This window comes from Balaenoptera physalus, assembly GCF_965194825.1.
Source record: "Balaenoptera physalus genome assembly, chromosome: X".
Lineage (NCBI taxonomy): Eukaryota > Metazoa > Chordata > Mammalia > Artiodactyla > Balaenopteridae > Balaenoptera > Balaenoptera physalus.
Genome location: NC_138903.1, coordinates 80,872,155 through 80,893,166, shown reverse-complemented (window position 1 = coordinate 80,893,166; position 21,012 = coordinate 80,872,155). Strand labels below are relative to the sequence as shown.

The 21,012-nt window shown below is 33.6% G+C and overlaps 1 protein-coding gene across 1 annotated transcript in view; it reads right to left on the bottom strand.

The window, feature by feature from the left end:
* Positions 1 to 21,012, bottom strand: part of LOC309653055 (polyadenylate-binding protein 5) — a 114,941-nt gene that overhangs the window by 32,593 nt on the left and 61,336 nt on the right. Inside the window, exon 2 of the mRNA XM_082447432.1 lies at positions 291 to 6,275. The gene's annotated coding sequence lies outside the window, so the exon portion shown is untranslated. The remainder of the gene's footprint in view (positions 1 to 290; positions 6,276 to 21,012) is intronic.

The window sequence follows — 21,012 nt, the reverse complement described above, 5'->3', positions numbered from 1 at the left end:
TTTTATTAATTTATTTATTTTTGGCTGCATTGGGTCCTCATTTCTGTGCAAGGGCTTTCTCTAGTTGCGGCAAGCGGGGCCACTCTTCATCGTGGTGTGCGGGCCCCTCACCACCGCGGCCTGTCTTGTTGCGGAGCACAGGTTCCAGACGCGCAGGCTCAGTAGTTGTGGCTCACTGGGCCCAGTTGCTCCACGGCATGTGGGATCTTCCCAGACCAGGGCTCGAACCCGTGTCCCCTGCATTGGCAGGCAGATTCTCAACCACTGCACCACCAGGGAAGCCCAATAGCCTGTTTAAACTAGAAACTGTGATTGTGAAAAATCAATACTGGTCTTCTATTTCCAGTAATACAGGTAGTTACGTATCCAGACTAACACTCTTACTGAAAGTAGTCAAAGATGTTGGAAAAAATTTTTTAAAAAATCTTCTTTAAAAACATGGAAGAATGGACAAGATAGTAAAGAATTATTGAGTGAATGAAGAGCCAAGGGTGGTAAGTAAAATCACTGAGCTATATTTGACCTAAGATTCCCCCCTCCCAAATCTGACAACATTTAGTATAGATTTCTATAGTCTTGAAGGGTTTGAGGAACAGCAAGCAAAGTCCAGGGCATTCTCAAGATAGAGTGTCAAACAAGAGACACCTTCTCAACAAAACTGGGACCCCAAAGACCTATATAATCAGGATAAATTTAAACTAGAAATAAAGTGCATGTATGTACCCTTAACCCTCCTGCCCTCCAAATGACAGGGAAAGTTGCTAAGGTACCAAGCAGTATAGGATTAAAATAAAGTGTCCCTAAATACCCTTAAATTCAATCATAAACACAAACTAGTTCTTACAGTGTTTTCACCCCCAAATCCATACTATCCAAATAACACTTAAAAACTCAAACCTCCCATTAGAACATAGTAATCTTATGCTGGTACTGCCTAAACGCATCAAAGAGAAGTAAATGTGAAACTTATCTGTAGGATTGTACCTTTATTCTAGGTCTCAAATAATCCTAGTGGTTATTTTTTTACAAGAAATTAAGCAGTTCACCATCAAAAACAAATCCACACAAAAGGAAAAATAAAACAGGGCACTATGCATGAGAAATATCAGAAAAATCAGACAACAAAAAAACAGTCCACAAAGACTTCACATGCTTGAATTGTCAGATGTTAATTTTTAAATAGCTATATTTGCAGTACTTAAGAAATATATGACAAGTATGAAAATATCCACAAAGAACAGGAAAGCCAAAAAAATGATCTAGCAGATTTGAAAAAGTACAAAGTATAAATTATAAAAATGAAAAATAAAATAATGTAAAATAACGTATTACAGGGTAATGTCAGCAGGATGGCAAACTAGAAAGCTCCAGGACCTTGTTTCCCAATGGAAACATAAAATAAATAAATTAAAATAACTTCATAGGAGCTCTAGAATAAAGTCAAAGATCTGCAGAAACCATGTGAATGCCCAATCAAACAAAATCCACATTCAAAATAGCAGGAAATTTCATGGCACTTTAACTCATCCTTAACCCACTCCCTCCTCAGCATGGTGTGCCTGAGGTCCAGAGAAAGTGGCCCAATTCCTGGTTCCCTCCCTTGGGCTGAAAAAAAAAAAGGAATAGAGATTGTTTGCAATGCTCTGCCATGTCTGTGGACTGTTAGACTGACTGGTATCTTGTTTTGCTTGCCTGGAAGCTCAGATGGGAATAGAAGCACACTTATTCTCAGGATGGAAGCCACAGAGACAATGGCAGGTGCTGTGGTGCATGGGTACTGCAGGGAGACTGCAGATCTGTAGATTCCTGGGAGCAAATGATTACAGGCAAAATAACCACTAAGATGGAGGAATAGGAAGTCCTAATCCTTGTTCTCCCACAGAAACACTGATTTAACAATGATATGTAGACCAAAGTACCTTTATGAGAAGTAGAGCATCAAGTTACAAAGTTGTAATATTCCAGAAGAACACAAAACCCAGAACAGCGGCATTGGGAAGGGTAAGAAGAACAATTTTATTTAACCCCTATCAACCCCTCCCCCAAGTTGGCACAGCTTAACATGACAGGTCACCTCTGACCTTGACTTCTCTCTCAGGTGAGAGAGAGAACAGAGCATGCCTCCAATGTCCTAGCATTTCAGTGCACTGCCAGTGGAGTCAGTTTCTGTCTCACTTTACATGGAGTGCTGATGAAACCAGCATATTTAGATGCCTGGGGGCAGTTAAAAACAAAGAAAAGGGTATGGACAAGCCTGCTGCCACTGACATGATCTGCAAGATTGAGAGAAAGTGCAAAACCTGAGTCACCTCCTCCAGGAGGGAAGGAGGGGGGGTGAAGTGTTCCTTCAACATCCCAAGCTTTCAGGATACTGCCTGAGGGGCTGGTTTCTATTTCCTCTCACATAGCGCTGATGGAACCAAAACAGTTCAGACACTGTGTAGCAGTTAAGAAAAAAGGAAAAGAGACAGGGACTTGCTGCAACCAAAACAGCTCTGTGAGGTTGAGAGAAGGTGCAGAATTGAAAGATTTCTCCACAGAGAATGAGGGAGATGAATGGAGTGTATCTCCAACATCCTAGCCCATGGTGTTACAGTCAGCAATATGAAAAAAATATTAAAGTATAATACACATTAGTAAATGTAAATATATAGATAAATACAGAATACTGTAACACTGTAATGGTTACACTAAATTACATTTAAAGTTACATTAAATCACTTTTAATTCTAGTATAAAATTTAAAGATGAAAGTATTAAGAATAACAATAACTAAAAAAGTTAATGGATACATAGTATAAAAAAAGGCAAATTATGACATCAACAACATAAAGTGTGTGTGTGTGGGAGAAGTAAAGTGTAGAATTTTTTAATGTGATTAAAATAGACTGCTATAAGATGTTCTACGTAAGCCCCATGGTAACCATGAAGAAAATACAGAACATACACAAAAGAAAAAAAGAAGGGAATCAAAGCAGATCACTATGAAAAGTCAACAAATCACAAAGGAAGACAGCAAGAGAGGAACAAAGGGACAAAGAACTATAAAACATAAAATAATGAACAAAATGGCAAAAATAAGTCCTTACTTATCAATAATTACTTTAAAAGTAAATGGATTAATTCCCCTATCAAAAGACATAGAGTGGCTGAATGGATTTAAAAAAAAAATAAGACCCAACTGTGTGTTGTCTACAAGATACTCACTTTAGATTTAAGGATACACATAGACCAAAAGTGAAGGGACGGAAAGATAATATTCAATGTGAATGGTAACCAAAAGAGAGTAGGGGTCTTTATAGCAGACAAAATAGACTTTAAGTCAAAAACTGTTATGAGAGAAAAAAAAGGTTTTTATATAATGAGAAAACGGTCAATTGATCAGGAAGATAAAATAAAATATCAAATTTCAAAGCACCTAAATATGAAAAGCAAACACTGACAGATCTGAAGGGAGAAATAGCAAGTCAATTACAGTAGGGAACTTTAATATCCTACTCACAATAACAGATAGAACACCAATAGAAAAATCAGTAATGAAACAGTGGATTTGAACAACACTAGAGATCAAATGAACCTAACAGATATATTTAGAACATTCCCTTCAACAACAGTAGAACACACATTCTTCTCAGGCACACACAAAACCTTCTCTAGGCTAGATCCCATGGTAGGTCACAAAACAACTCAACAAATTTAAGATTGAAATCATACCAAGTATCTTTTCTGACCACAATGGAACGAAACAGAAGGAAACCTAGAAAATCACAAGTATGTAAAAATTAAACAACACACTCTTGAAAAACCAATGAGTCAAAAGAGACAAAGAAAGACAATATATATTGAAAAAAGCATCAATTCACCAAGAAGAAATAATAATTATAAGTATATGTGTACCAAACAACATAGCTCCAATTTATACCAAGCAAACATTGACAGAAATGAAGGGAGAAATAAACAGCTTCACATTAATAGTAGGAAAGTTCAATACTCCACTTTCAATAGTGAATATAACAACCAGACAAGTGATCAATAAGGAAATAGAGGGCTTATATATCAATATGACTAACTGAACCTAAAATACTTGTAGAGATAATTTCACTCAACAATAGTAAAATACATATTTTCTCAAGTACACGTATAACATATACAAGGATAAACCATATATTAGGTCACAAAACAAATGTTTATAAATTTAAAAGATTGAAATCATGCAAAGTGTTTTTGGCTGATCACAATGGAAAGAAACTTGAAATCAACAGCAGGAGAAAAATTGGAAAAGTCACAGTTCTGTGGAAATTAAACAACACATTTTAAAATAACAACGAGTCAAAGAATAACATCACAAAGGAAATTAGAAAATATCTGGATATAAATAAAAATTAAAGCACAACATACCAAAACTTATGAGATATAGCAGAAGCAGTCTTATGAAAGATATTTATAGCTGTAAATACTTACATTGAAAAAGAAGAAAGGGCTCAACTCAATAACTTAACATTACACCTTAAGGAACTAGAAGAAGAGGAACATGTTAAACCTAAAATCAGTGAAATGTAGGAAATAGAGATAAGAGCAGAGATAAAATAGGGAATAGAAAATCATTATAGATAATCAACAAAAGCAAAAGGTGGTTTTTCTAAAATATTAATATATCTAATAAAACTTCAGCTATATTATTTATTATATTTACTGAGGAAAAAGAGAGAGGACTCAAATGTTTAAAATCCAAAATGAGAGAGAGAACTTTATTTCAAATGTTACAGATATAGAATGGATTATAAGAGAGTAGTATGAAAAATTATATGTCAATAAAACGGATAACCCACATAAAGTTTAAAAATTCCTAGAAACACACAACCTGGAGGAGGGAACAGATATTTAGTAATTATATCAGTTGAATCTACAAGATTAAATTTCTAGGTAATCACTAAAAGGATAGAAGTAGAATATGAACTTACCTAAACTAGGAGAAGAAAGCAAATGGAATATTAAAATAATTAATCAATCCAAAAGAGGTCAGAAAGAAAAGGAAAAAAAGATATTGAACAGACAAAACAAATGGAGAGCATAACATAAGATGGTAAACACAAACAAAATATACTGATAATGTAATTAAATCAGAAATAATGCAAAATATTCACAATGGACATATTATCAAGGTTGTAAATAAAGATAGGATCAATTACATTGCTGGTCAGAAGCCATATTAGAGCCTGAGTCAAAATCAGTATGTTGATCCTAGCTTTCTCTAGAACCTTTATATTTTGTTCATTGTGGATTTTTTACATTAATTTTGCCTTCCAAAATATTTCATTAAATATAATGTATCTTGATTACTGAGACTTTTGGTATCTCCTTAAATTTTGTGCCAAAGGCCTCACTCTAGTCATGGTCCTGATATAAAATGAGTGGCAGAACACAGGGACGTCTATTAAGCCTATATGACTCTGCTTGCCAGCAAACAGCAGAATCAGGAGAAGCAAAAGTCTCACATCAGAGAATCTGTTTTGAATCTATGTCACATCCAGAGACGTAGTTCAAGGGAGCCTTGGAAATGTATGTTTTTACTTTCTAATATCTGCAGAACATGAATGCACATTAGAAGAAAGGTAGATTGGATAATGACTTCCAATATACTATTAGCCCCTGCCCCAAACATTCCTATTTTCCACCCAAATCTGCCTTCCTTTTTCTCTATAATGTCCATTTTTTACTATTATGGTTTCTATTTATTTTTCTTTTTTAAAAACATCTTTATTGGAATATAATTGCTTTACAATGGTGTGTTAGTTTCTGCTTTATAACAAAGTAAATCAGCTATACATGTACATATATCCCCATATCTCCTCCCTCTTGCATCTCCCTCCCACCTTCCCTATCTCACCCCTCTAGGTGGTCACAAAGGACCGAGCTGATCTCCCTGTGCTATGCAGCTGCTTCCCACTAGCTATCTATTTTACATTTGGTAGTATATATTAGTCCATACCACTCTCTCACTTCATCCCATCTTACCCTTCCCCCTCCCCGTGTCCTCATTCCATTCTCTACATCTGTGTCTTTATTCCTGTCCCGCCCCTAGGTTCTTCAGAATCTTTTTTGTTGTTTTTCTTTTAGATTCCATATATATGTGTTAACATACGGTATTTGTTTTTCTCTTTCTGACTTATTTCACTCTGTATGACAGTCTCTAGCTCCATCCACCTCACTACAAATAACTCAATTTCGTTTCTTTTTATGGCTGAGTAATATTCCATTGTATATCTGTGCCACATCTTCTTTATCCGTTCATCTGTCGATGGACACTTAGGTTGCTTCCATGTCCTGGCTATTGTAAATAGAACTGCAATGAACGTTGTGGTACATGACTCTTTTTGAGTCATGGCTCAAATTTGAATTATGGATTTCTCAGGGTGTATGCCCAGTAGAGGGATTGCTGGGTCATATGGTAGTTCTACTTTTAGTTTTGTAAGGAACCTCCTAACTGTTCTCCATAGTGGCTGTATCAATTTACATTTCCACCAACAGTGCAAGAGGATTCCCATTTCTCCACACCCCCTCCAGCATTTATGTTTGTAGATTTTTTCATGATGGCCATTCTGACCAGTGTGAGGTGGTACCTCACTGTAGTTTTGATTTGCATTTCTCTAAATTAACGATGTTGAGCATTCTTTCATGTGTTTGTTGGCTATCTGTATATCCTTTTTAGAGAAATGTGTATTTAGGTCTTCTGCCCATTTTTGGAATGCGTTGTTTGTTTTTTGATATTGAGCTGCATGAGCTGCTTGTAAATTTTGGAGATTAATCTTTTGTCGGTTGCTTCTTTTACAAATATTTTCTCCCATTCTGAGGGTTGTCTTTTCATCTTGTTTATGGTTTCCTTTGCTGTGCAAAAGCTTTTAAGTTTCATTAGGTCCCATTTGTTTATTTTTGTTTTTATTTCCATTTCTCTAGAAGGTGGGTCAAAAAGGATCTTGTTGTGGCTTATGTCATAGAGTGTTCTGCCTATGTTTCCTCTAAGAGTTTTATAGTGTCTGGCCTTACATTTAGGTCTTTAATCCATTTTGAGTTTATTTTTGTGTATGATGTTAGGAAATATTCTAATTTCTTTCTTTTACATGTTGCTGTCCGGTTTTCCCAGCACCACTTATTGAAGAGGCTGTCTTCTCTCCATTGTATATTTTTGCCTCCTTTATCAAAAATAAGGTGACCATATGTGCGTGGGTTTGCATATAGAATTTTCCTTTAGGGTGTGCTCTCAGGATTAATACTGCAATACAGGTTTAATAGATGACTCAGCAGACCCTGCAAGGAATGATGAAAATTATCCCATTGTAACAAGAGAACTTGACCCTTATAATCACTTTGACCAGTCTTTGGAGGCAGGCTGCCTTGAGATGAAAGTGTGCTCCTGGGCAAGTTGGCTCTTTTCAGCAGAGGTACTCCCCATAGGGGCTGACAGCTATAGGCTATCTCCTAGGCCTCACTCCATACAGCTGGGGGAAATAAGTTCTTCATTTTTCAGGGGGATCTGGGTGGCCCATCAAGGCATTCACCACAGTTGTTAAAGAGATTTTGCATTTGCTATAGTAGGTGTGCCCTCAGGGGTTTCAGGTACATTTATTGGCCTCAGGATTTTTGCACCAAATAAGTGGTGTAAATTTGAATTCACATGCCCATTTGGTATCTTAAACATTATTTTTTAATGTAATATATTTTTTCACCAAGAAATTCTAGGCAGAGAAACAAATTCCTTATAGATTTTGTGGGCCAGTGGGCAGAATCTTTCCAATTTCCTTTCGTTGAAGGGTTAGCCTTTCCAAAGTCTCAGCTTTATGCTATTTCAAATGTAATTCCCTGCTTTACCTTCATCCAAGACCAGATCTCTTATCCCCATATGGATTTAAGGTCTCATCCCCTATGTCTATACTGTATTCAGTAGGGTATCTCTAGATCACTAGAGTCAGCTAAGGTTGTTAATCTAGTTTAGAGTTTTTTTCTGGCACCTTGAGATTTCTCTCTCTTTCCTTTGGTTTGAATATATATATATATTTAAACATTTTGGTTATGTTGAATGTGAAACGTATACACATGTTTAACAAGCAGCAGTATACATATTAGCTCTGTCCACTCTATTTTCTGAAACAAAAGTCTCCAAAATCCTTCCATTTCTTTATAGTGGTATATCAACTTCTCTTCCTCTTTATTGTTAACATAGCCATGCAGACAATTGAATTATGTGCTTAGATATCCAATGTGAATATTAGAAGACCAGTTTTTTATCTTAGCATTTTAATTAATTTTGAAATCTTTTGTAAAGAGATGATATTCTCAACTAAATATAAAAATATGCTTTTATCTGATAATTTAAAATATTGAGATGATACTCATGGAGTTCCTTGACCTAATTCAATATAAAGACCAAAGTTATGCACTAAAGTAGAAAAATTATTTGCAGGAGTCCATGATTGACTAATACTTGATAAATTTTATATAATTTTAGTAATAGAAAATATATTTAGTTATAAATTTCTACATTTAGACTCTTCAGTATACAGTTAAAATTAGAGGACAATTGAACTCCCAAAGCCTCATCTCTCTAAAGCAGTAAACGGTGTGTGTTCTAGGATTTGAAGCCTAAGCAAACAATAATGTTGGGGATGAGGATTGGGAAATTAGCAACTAGGTTTATAAATAATTTTTGGATTTTATATATCCTTCAGCCATTTTATTTGTATAGATAATTCAGAGTTGATTCTTGTGAGAGTGCATGTTTTAGCTATGACTGACATAAATAGATAAATTGTAAACCTCACAGTTTAAAGTGAATATTATATAATAGTAAGAATATTATATATATTACTATATATGTATCCTCCATTTTAATTAATTCTATCTCAAGTAACAATTTCTTAGCAGAAGAAAACATAAATCTACTTTTAAAAACAAAATTATACATTCTGTAGCCATTTTTATATTCAAAATATGTATATTTTATACAATATGAATATTTAGGCACTATTTATTTATGGGCAAGAGAACTATAATATATGATTTAATCACCGTTTTGACTTTCCCCAATCCCTCTTCTGATTTCCCTTTTTATCATTGAGAATTTTCTGCTCATAGAAGGAATGTTTATGCAGGCACCTAATAAAAATGTGTGTCCCTATGGTTCGCATTCTTAAATCATTGAAATCAATAATGTCTCTCAGGAGTGAAGGCATAAAATATGTTATTAAAATGTTAAAACAACATAAAGGTTAATGCATACAAATCAAAGTGAAAATGCTATAGACATTAGATTCCAGAAATTGACATGAAGTATATGTGAAGCTGGTGAAGATTTTGTTGGGGAAAGTAAGTTCTTTTTGTGCGGTTATTCTACCACTCTCAAGGCATTTTTAGGTCCAAAATATTCTTTCTAGATTAATGAAATTACGACTAGATTTTCAGAAGGAAGATATTTTTCCTAAGAGTGTGAACTGTTATATGACTAACAAAGATCTAATTCAGTGACCCGGAAATGGTTACTGATGAAGACAAAATGGACAATAAATGTGAGTGGATGTAGTTCTATAGATATCTTTAAATTCAACGTCCAAAACCATATTGCTTTTCTTTTCCTAGAATCCTTCTCCTCTTCCTGTATTACTCATGTAAAATAATGATCTTTTTTGTAACAAACTAGAATATCTTTAATTCCTTCATTCATTACCATATCCGATGTTAGAACAAATCGTATTTATTCTATATCTCAGTTAATTTCTCAAACCTATAGCTTCCTCTTCATTTCTACCACCTTTACCTTTGAGCCAATCCAATAATGATCTCCCATTTCTTACTAAGACTAGTGCAATAATTTCCCACATTGATGTCTCTCTAGTTTGTGATTTTTTTTTTTTCCTTTTGAGAGCAGGAACTGTGTTTTGTTATCTTACATCCCAAATAGTGTCTCACATATAACAAACATCTTTTTTTAAAAAAAGAGCAGCCTTATTGAGTTATATTTCACATACCATAAAATTTACTCTTTCAAACTTACACTTCAGTGGTTTTTCGTATATTTAAAGATTTGTGCAATCATCACCTTTATCTAATCCCAGAGTATTTTCATCACCCCCAAAAGAAAACCCATAACCATTAGCAGTCTTTCCCCAGCTCCTTTTCATCTCAGCCCCTATGCAACTACTAATCAATCTCCTTTTTCTCTAGGATTTGCCTAGTTGGATATTTCATGTAAATGTGATTGTATAATAGTGGGCTTCTGTAACTGTTTTCTTTCACTTAGCATAATTTTTTTCAAAGTTTATCCGTGTTATAACATGTATCAGTACTTTATTCCTTTTTTATGGCTGAATACTATTGCATTGTATAGCTAAACCACTTTTGTTTACCCATTCAGCCATTGAGGGACTTTTGGGTGGTTTCTTCTTTTGGCTATTAAGAATAATGCTGCTATATACATTCATGAAGCAACTTTTGTATGAACATAATGTTTTCATTTCTCTTGGGTATATCTAGCTGTGGAACTGCTAGATCATATGACAACTCTATTTTTAACTCTTTAAAGAACTTCCAGAATGTTTTCCAAAATGGCTACACAATTTTATATTTTCACCAGGAGTGTATGATGGTTCCAATTTCTCCATATCCTTGCTAATATTTCCTATGGTCCATCTTTTTGATTCTAGCCCTTCTAGAGGGGGTAACGTAGTATCTCCTGCTTTTGATTCACGGTTTCCTAATGAGAGAAACATTTTTAAAATGTTAGTTGAAAGAATGAGTGAATGATAAATAAATTATAGTTTGATAATATTTATATACCACTTTAAATAGAAAAATCATAACTAATTTTTCATCAATTTATTTGAAAATGTCTTTAGAGTTAAAATTTCCTTATGATTGGCATCTATTCTGTTTGTTTTCTAATGTCATTTGCTTCACAATGGAGTTCTGGAATGTACTTAATGGAGCAAACCTAAAAGAAATAGCTGTACTACCTAAACTTTGAAAAAACAATATGCCTATGTGGCAATTCTTTGTGTACACATTTTCTCCAGTCTTCATTGGCATTAATTTAAGTTCAAAATGCTATAGGTGGGACTTCCCTGGCTGTCCAGTGGTTAAGACCCCACACTTCCATTGCAGGAGGTGTGGGTTTGATCCCTAGTCGGGGAACAAAGATTCCCCATGCTGCACAGTGTGGACAAAAAAAAAAATTGCTATAGGTTACAGATTGAAAATAAAATAAAGGTATTAAACTGAATTATTTTCCTTTCTGTTTACTGTCTTTAGCCTTACTTTACCATATTAAATTAGCATATTTTTAAACTCAGAAAATAATAATTTCAACCCAAGATAGAAGAGTTAAGAAATAACTCTCACACACATTGGAATTTACAAGACAGTTTAAAAATGTAACAAAACCATTGTGATTCCATAAATAATAATAATGACTATCACTGGTAATATGTGGGTCGTATAATGAGCTTCAAAACCTATAATTTATTTTTTATTCCATATGGCTATTTTTAGGCAATGAACCTTATATCTTTACATTAAAAAAATAAATAAAATCCTGTTTACCTGCTGAATCTTTAGTTAGAACTTGTCTTTGGAAACTCTGACAGTGGTATAAGTAAAAAGCAAATAAATCAAAGCTGTAGATGAAGTGGCTTTTAAGGAACACCAATTTGGTTATTTTCCATTTCTTAAAGAGTGATTTACCAGAAGATAAGGAATATAAAAATTGAGATGTTCTTTATTTTCATCTTCTAGAGAAACAAACCCTGAAGCTAAGGATTGCACTAGGTTCAAAGTACCATCTTGAAATCATGATGTATTTTATACTTCAGGCAAACAATGAGTTAGCTATGAGCATGTTAAAAAACTCATCTTACAGTTAACATGCTATGCCATTTTGCCTTAAGCCACTCTATAGATGAATAAAACTAAGCTTTTACTTTCTAATGAAGTAGAGAGCTATTTATTAACTGTTCAGCCACAGTCTCAGAAATTAAAAACACTGAAAATTACCCATGTTTATCCACACCAGTGAGCTTTTATGAAAGCAGAATTTAGTAAGTTGTTTTCAAATCTACTGACTTAAATAAAACTGATGGATATAAAATTACACTAATAAAATTTGATATAACTAATCATTATAATCATTTAATAGCAGAATACTGGAATTCAGTGTAATTAGACTATTTACTCAGTATGGTTTACCTTAGATTCTTGGAGGATCATCAGCATCAGCAATAATAAACTTCATCACTTAATCATTTGAGTGGAAGCCCTAGGCACTCTTTGGTCTTTCATTTTTGTGAGTGAACAGTTAAAAAATTAGAAGAACAATATCATTTAAACCTTGGGAAATTTGCCTAAATATTTGCTCACGTTTTTGCCTTTTACTAGCAAAGGAATATAGATAAGTCAAGGTAATATCCAATAAAGTTGTCGTATTCTCCCCTTCCACATATAATCAACAGAACCACTAGCAAATCTTTATTGAATGCATATTCTGTCTTCAAATTGGTGTTTATGTATAATTGCATGAAGTGACTAAAGATTAAAATTGGCTTTTATTACTAAACAATGAGTACTTATTACTGTCAAGTTAATTAATTGGTGTCATATTTCTAATAGTAATTACAGTAAGAGATAATATGCAGCTGTAGTGCGGTAGAAAAAGTATTCGAGTGGCGGTTAGACCTAGAATTGAGCCCTGGTTTTGCCACCAACTGTGTATTCTTGGAACAACTCCTTTTGGTTTTCTAGACCTCATTTTCTTCATTTCTAAGTTAAGGAGACTTTATCCTTTTGCATCATTTTCAACTGCTGTATTTTATGAGTCTATGAAAGGAATGTACTCAGTAAGTCCCACAAGTATCAGTTGCATGCTTGTCTTCTCAAGAGGTCTACCTTTAATAAAAAACTTCACAATATGCTAGTTTACAGGAAGACAAAAGGTCTTATTTGAACTAAAATTGTCTCTCACAATATAACTCAAAATACAATCTTAATAAATACTGTTATTAATAAATTCATTAATATAAATTTTCTCTTTTCTGGTAACCTAATAGCTTTATTGACATGTCTAGTTGCCACTATCTTCCATGCATAATCTACTCAATGAAAATATGCTTGCTTTGACAGCATTCGGGTAGTCATATTTCTGGGTTTTCATTCTTTCTGGTATATGGCAGGATTGCACTTTCAGCTCCCATTGAGATTGAGTGGGGCCATGTGACTAACTGTGGTCAATTAGTTGTGAGCAGACATCACTTATAGAATGATTATTTAATTATCAATAATTCCACATTCTCTTTTCCCTCTGGTATAGGACTGACAATTTCTAAGCTGGTGGCTTCTCTGTCAACTTTGTCCCTGAGTGACTATGAAGAGCAGGGACAACCCTATGAAGGACATATAGCAAGAGGAAGAAATAAAACTGTATTATTTTTGTCACATTCTGGAATCTTTTCCACAGTATAACTTAGCCTGCCTCAATGAATACAAATGGAATATCAAATGAAGCATTTTGAGTTGGTGCCTTTTCCAGATCTTTTAAAGTATTGCATGCAATTGGCTATCCAAATTCATTTTAAAAATATTTATTGAGATTCGACTTTGTTCTAGGCAGTAATCTAGGTGCTGAGGATACATCTAGATTGGTGAAAAAATTAAACAGTCCCTGCCTTCATAGAGTGTACATCACAATGGAGGAGCACGATCAATATTTTCCCTTTCCTTTCCAGATCCACTCTCTATCTCTCATCCTGTTCTGTGCTTAAGGTCATAGTAAAAAGCTTCCTTACTCTTTGGTTTCTGATTAGGTTTTGCCAATGGAGTGTGCGTTGATAGGCAGAGGCTCACAGTTGGAGAATGAAATTGATGTATTTATTCCTCCAGCTCTCTTCCTGTCATTTAACTTACAGGTAAGCTGTGTCCTCTTACCAAAGATCTTGAAGGTCATAGCTCAGGTAAGTGGCACTCTCCATGTAGCTTTCTAACCCAGGTTCTTGTAGTCAATTTCTCCCTTTTACCCCTTCAGGACTAAGGATGCAAAGTCTCCCCATTTTTGCGATCCCTGTGTTATTGCACAATCCCTTGTTAGTTTCTGTAAACTCTGTTCACACTCTGTCACTAATCCCTTTATTAAACTCTCCTTAAATTACTTCTTTCGAACATTTCTTACCCTCGCTAAATGTCCAGGAAAATATCAAATGTAGTGCAGTCATACCTTGGAGATACTGCGTGGTTGGTTCCAGACCACCGCAATAAAGCTACACAATAAAGCAAGTCACAGTGGTTTCCCAGTGCATATGGAAAGTTATGTTTTCACTGTTCTGTAGTCTATTAAGTATGCAATAGCATTATATCTAAAAAAATGTAATTATCTTAATTAAAAAAATAGTTTATTGATAAAATATGCTAACCATCATGTAACAACACAGGGTTACCACAAACCTTCATTATTTTTTTTAAATGCAGTATCTGTGAAGTGCAATAAAGGAAAGCACAGTAAAACGCGGTATGCCTGTACTTTAATTTTATTTGCCTCATGAATTTAGTTAAATGTATTAATTTGTATCAAAGCATTAGAGTTTGAATCAACTCTCTGAAGATACTCTGATTGTCACTCCAGTAATCTCCTTCCCCCCAAATATAGTGTTTCAGATACTCTAAGATAGCAGTTTTCAGTATGAAAACCTGGATCATTATCCTTTTCTCTAAAAATCATATAATTTTTGAAATTTAAAACAAAAAGCTTGACAAAGATGGATGTGTTTGGAGAATTTTCCATCACGTTAGTCTTAAATGGCATTTTTCTAGATTTTCCTTTTATTCAAGTTCTAGATTTCATTCCACTTATAAATGCAAAAACTGAGACTTACTTCAATTTTGTTTCTAAGTTAGGCCCTTGAACGTAATTGTCTTAATATTGGTGCATGTATGCCCTCCTGCTCTCTTAGTAAACAAAGACTTTGAGAGCAGCATTTGTTTTTAATTCATTCATTACCTCATCCAAACCTTCAACAAGTAACTATTGAATGTTTATATGTACCTTAAAATTGTTAAAGCTGTTATAGCCAAGAAAATTAACTATGAGGTGAGAGATAGGTGAGGACAAGAGACTAGAGGAATGAAGCAGAGCATGACTCCAGTGACTCCCACAACATTTTAAACCATAGAATTTTACTTCTATTTGAATTATGTTTCCCTATAAACTTTCACTTGAATAAAAGGTTCCAACGCTGAAACCAGGTTTTATTTTGCTTTGGCAATTAAAGTGAATTATGATTCATAATTCATATGGATTCATAAGCTATATATAATTCATATAAAACACATACAGTAAGTCCCCTACATACAAACCTTCAAGTTGCGAACTTTCAAAGATGCGAATGTGCGTTCCATCAATGTCAGGCGTGAGTGATATTGCATCTTGCCCTGTTTCCTATTGCTGATGATCCTTCAGCTCTACTAACTCCCACCTCCTCTCCCTCCTCCAGTCAGTAACTCTTCTTGCCTGTTCACTCAATGCCAACCCCCGTATGCCAGCTGTTGTACTGTACTACTGTACTTTCCAAGGTACTGTATTTTAAGATTAAAAACGTTTTATTTTTTGTGTTTGTTTTTTATGTGTTAGTTGTGTGAAAAGTATTATAAACCTATTAGAGTACGGTACTATATAGCCGATAGTGTTAGTTGGGTACCTAGGCTAACTTTGTTGGACTTACGAACAAATTGGACTTATGAACGTGCTCTCAAACAGAACTCATTCATATGCAGGGGAATTACTGTACTGGTTATGAATTTCACATGAAATTAGCCATATATCATAAAATTCGTGGAATTTCAAGATTTTTTTTCTGTTTATAATCAACCGAAAACTGTTTATTTGGGAAAAAAATCTGTCCACTTACACTGCAAAAAACTCATCATAATTAATGAGAAAGTTAAACGATTCTTTATATACTAAGTACTAACCATGCTCTAGGCAAGGTTTCTTGCTCTAACAGAGCTCATAGTTTATTGTACAAGGTCCCTGACAACATGCTATGGGAACAAATAGGTGATGCAATGAATGCTTCAATAAATATGTGTGGGGGATAGGGAAGTCTTCACAAGTAAGATAATTCATTAAATTATTAAAATCAAACTAAATTATAGATTTTTAAATTATTGTAAATACATTGATTATGTCAGAAAAAAAGTAATTTTTTATGAGAAATATTATACAAATAGCCACTTCAAGGATTACCAATAGGATTCTTTGAGACCCTTACTGGTTTTCAGACTATAATAGGATAACCTTTTATGTAAAATAGATTCCTCGTAAGATGTTGTAAGAAAGAAAAAAACAAACAATAAAAGTAATATTAGGTAATTCAGACCAACCCTCTTATTGAGGACAACTAGCAATATAAAACTTTTCTCTTTTAAAATTGATATATAATTTATATATAACATTGTGTAAGTTTAAGGTGTACTACCTGTTGATTTGATAAATTTTGTATGGAAATATACTTATTGAACCATAGCATTAGCTACCACCTCTATCACATCACATAATTATAATTTATTTTTTTTCCTTTGTTGAAGAGACTATACTGTCCCAACTAAATATTATTGGCTCCCTTGTTAAAATATACGTTGACTTTATGTGGGAGTTTATTTCTGAGCTCTTGATTCTGTTCCATTGGTCTATTTTATGTGTTTATTTTTATGTCAGTGCCATAATGATTTAATTGCTATAGCTTTGCAGTATACTTTGAGATTAGGACATGTGATGCATCTGGATTTGTTCTTCTTTCTCAGAATTGCTTTGATTTTTTCGGAGCTCTTTGTGGTTCAGCACACATTTTAGAATTGTTTTTGTACTTCTGTGAAAAACCACTGGAATTTTGATAGAAATTTCATGGAATCTATAGATGGCCTTGGGTGTTATGGATATTTTGGCAATATTAATTCTTCCCATCCATAAATGTGGGATATTTTCCATTTGTTTGTTTTTTCTTCAATTTCTCTCATCAAGGTCTTGTAGTTTTCGTTATACAGATCTTTCACTTCCTTGGTTAAATTTACTTTTAAGTGTTTTATTGTTTTTGATGCTATAGTGAATGGGATTGTTTTTTCTTTATTTTTGTTTCAGATATTTCCTTGTTAGTGTATTGAAATGCAATTAATTTCTGTATATTGATTTATATCCTGCAACTTACTGAATTCATTCATTAGTTCCAGTGTTTGTTTTTGGTTGAGTCTTTAGGATTTTCTGTATATAAGATTATATCATCTGCAAGTAATGACAATTTTACTTCTTCTTTTCTAAAAGGGATGCCTTTTATTTCTTTATTTTGCTTGATTGCTCTAGCTAGGAGTTTCAGTACTATGTTGAATATGAGTGGTGAGAGTGAGCATCCTTGTCTTGCTCCCGATCTTAGAGAAAAAGTTTTCAACACTTCACTGTAGAATATGATGTTTGCTCTGGTTTTGTTGTGTATGGCTTTTATAATGCTGAAGTATGTTCATTCTATGCCCAATTTGTTGAGGGTTATTATCATGAAAGGATGTTGAATTTTATACAATATTCTTTCTGCATCAATTTATGTGATGATATAATTTTAATCTTTCATTATATTAGTGTGGTATATCACATTTATTGATTTGTTTATGCTAAACCACTCTTGTATCTCAGGGATAAACTGACTTGATCATGGTGTATGATCCTTTCAATGTGTTGTTTAATTCAGTTTGCTAATATTTTGTTGAGAATTTTGGCATCTATATTCATCAGGGGTGTTGATTTATAGTTTTATTTTAGTATCCTTATCTGGCTTTTCATCTGGGTACCACTGGCAATGTAAAATGAGTTTAGGAATGTTTTCTCCTCTATAATTTTTTAGAAACGTTTGGTGATTCATGTTAATTATTTAAATATTTTAGTAGAATTCACCAGTGAAACCATTTGGTCTTAGGCTTTTCTGTGTTGGGAGATTTTTGATTATTGATTCAGTCTCCTTACTACTTACAGGTCTCTTCATAATTTCTATATTTCATGATTCAGTCTTAGTAGGTTGTATGTTTTAGGAATTTATTTCTTTTAGATTATCTAATTTGTTAGCATTAATTGTTCATAGCAGTCTCTTATGACAGTTGTATCAGTTGTAATGTCTCCTCTTTCATTTATGATTTTATTAATTTCAGTCTTCTCTTTTCTTGTTAGTGGGGCTAAAGGTTTGTCAATTTTATTATCTTTTTAAAAAATCAAGTCTTAATTTCATTGATCTTTTCTACTGTTTTACTTTACTCTCTTTATTTTGACTCTTTGTTATTTCCTTACTTCTACTCATTTTGGGCTCAGTTTGTTCTTTTTTTTTAGTTCTTGAGGTGTAAAGTTAGGTTGTTCATTTGAGATATTTCTTTTTTCTTAATATATGTATTTATTATTAAAACATCCCTTTAAGAACTGCTTTTGCAGCATACCATAGGTTTTGATATGCTGTGCTTCCATTTTCATTTGTTTCAAGATATTTCTTGATTTTGCTTTTGCTTTCTTCTTTAACCCATTTGCTGTTAAAGAGTGTGTTGTTTAGTTTTCACATTTGTAAACTTTCCAGATTTCCTCTTGGTGTTGATGTCTAGCTCTATACCATTGTGGTGGAAAAAGATACTTAGTATGATTGCAATCTTCTTAAATTTTATTAAAACTTGTTTTGTGGCCTATCTTATGATCTATTTTGGAGAATGTTCCATGTGTGCTTGAGAAGAATTCTGCTGCTACTGGGTGGAATGTTCTATATATGTCCGTTAGGTTCATTTGGTTTAAAGTATGGTCAACTCTAATATTTCCTTGTGCATTTTCTATCTGAATGATCTATCCATTGTTGAAAGTAAGATATTGAAATCCACTAGTATTATTATATCATTTTCCATTCATCAACATGAATGGATCTCATAAACCTAAGTTTGAGTGGAAGTATACAAAACTAATATATTTTTCCATTTCTATCTCTATAAAAAGTAAACAAACAAACTCAAATATAGTGTTAATAGGTTACATGTTTAAGGGGAAAAGCCACAAAGAAAACTAAACCAAGAGTACCATTTAGGTCAGGACAGTTATTTTCATTTATAGAATAGGTGAGTGTAGTAATTTGGAGGTGACAGAAGTGGACTTTGAGGCTGCTGGCATTGTTCTATTTCTTGACCTGAGTAGTACTTACATGAGTTTTTACTTTATGGTAAATCATTTGACTGAAAATTTCAGTTTTGCACTTTTATATTCATGTATGCTATGTCTAATTATATAAAATGGTAAAGGAAACACAACCTAATTCTATCTTTGTTGGAAAAAATAGAACTCAAGTAATTTCATAATTGTTTGCATAACAAAATGAGGTAGGTTAGCTAGTTTTGAAACAAAGGCAATTAACGTTATCTTCAAAATATACTGCCAGTGGTTATGAACTTAGGAGTGTTCTCCTCTCTTAGACATGTGTTAGGGCATTTTTAGTTGTGACAATTACCAGTGCTACTAGCACTTATTACTGTGGGGCCTAAGGTGTAAACATTATCCAATAAATGGAATAGTATGACAGAACAAATCATTGCCCTGCTCCAAATGTCAACAGCACCTTTCAGAAATTGCAAGCTAAGCTAAAATGATTTGGCAAAAATTTTTCATGGATTAAATATAGCCAGACATGTTCTAAATTATTCTATAAAACACATATATGTTTAGTGCTGCAAATGATCAGTCTGTTAATTTGCATTATGTATAGCCTATACTCCTCAACAAATTACTTTTATTTATTGATGGACTTTCTTACAGAGAATTGTATTAGCATCCGATAGCTATAACCAAAGCTTTCTCCTGGTTAAAAGGTCAGAGAGGTAAATGAATACATCTCTGAAGATTATCTTTTAAAAATTGGTTTGGTTTGCTTATTTTAGTCCAGGCTATGTTTTATGTTATTTTTAAAAAATTCTTCACATTTTGATACTTTTGCTAATTTTCAAAAGATTATAGTTTCACAGTTTATACAAGAGTGTAGCTATACCCTTAAATATGGAAAAGTAGATTCGTAAAACAATCTTGCTTCCTCAATTATTCCAACATTATAATATACACAGGAACTCCTAAATCTCCTTAACTAAATTATGGTAAGCAAAAAGCATTAGTGCTGTTTTTAAACCCTTTTAAAATAATTATTTTCAATTTAATGGAAATTTCCTTTATGTGATATTTTTTATTCTTCAGCTTTATTATATCTACTTGCTAACATTTTAAAGGTTCTTTAATGACAATGCTTTCAAATTTGTTAGAGTTTGTGGCTATTTCCTTTAAACTTTTCCCCCTAAATGTTATTTAACATTGTAACTACATTATTCTGTGATAAATTTATTATGCTGAAACATGATTATATTTTATGTACTTTTCATTATTGCATAAAAGTGATTTCTTAAAATTTATCACCAATTAAAATCATATTTTCATTATCAAATTTTATCAAATGCAAAATGAGATCACCTAGGAAATACAGCTGATTAATATATCTTAACAAGAAATAATCAGGAGGAGCTTCAAGATGGCAGAAGAGTAAGAAGTGGAGATCACCTTCCTCCCCACAAGTACATCAGAAATACATCTACATGTGGAACAACTCCTACAGAACACATACTGACAGCTGGCAGAAGAACTCAGACCTATCAAAAGGCAAGAAACTCTCCCCACGTACCTGGATAGGGCAAAAGAAAAAAGAAAAAACAGAGACAAAAGAATAGGGACAGGACCTGCACCAGTGGGAGGGAGCTGTGAAGGAGGAAATGTTTCCACACACTCGGAAGCCCCTTTCACCGGCGGAGACTGAGGGTAGCAGAGGGGGGAAGCTTTGGAGCCACAGAGGAGAGTGCAGCAACAGGGTGCGGAGGGCAAAGCAGAGAGATTCCTGCATAGAGGATCAGTGCCAGCCAGCACTCACCAGCCAGAGAGGCTTCTCT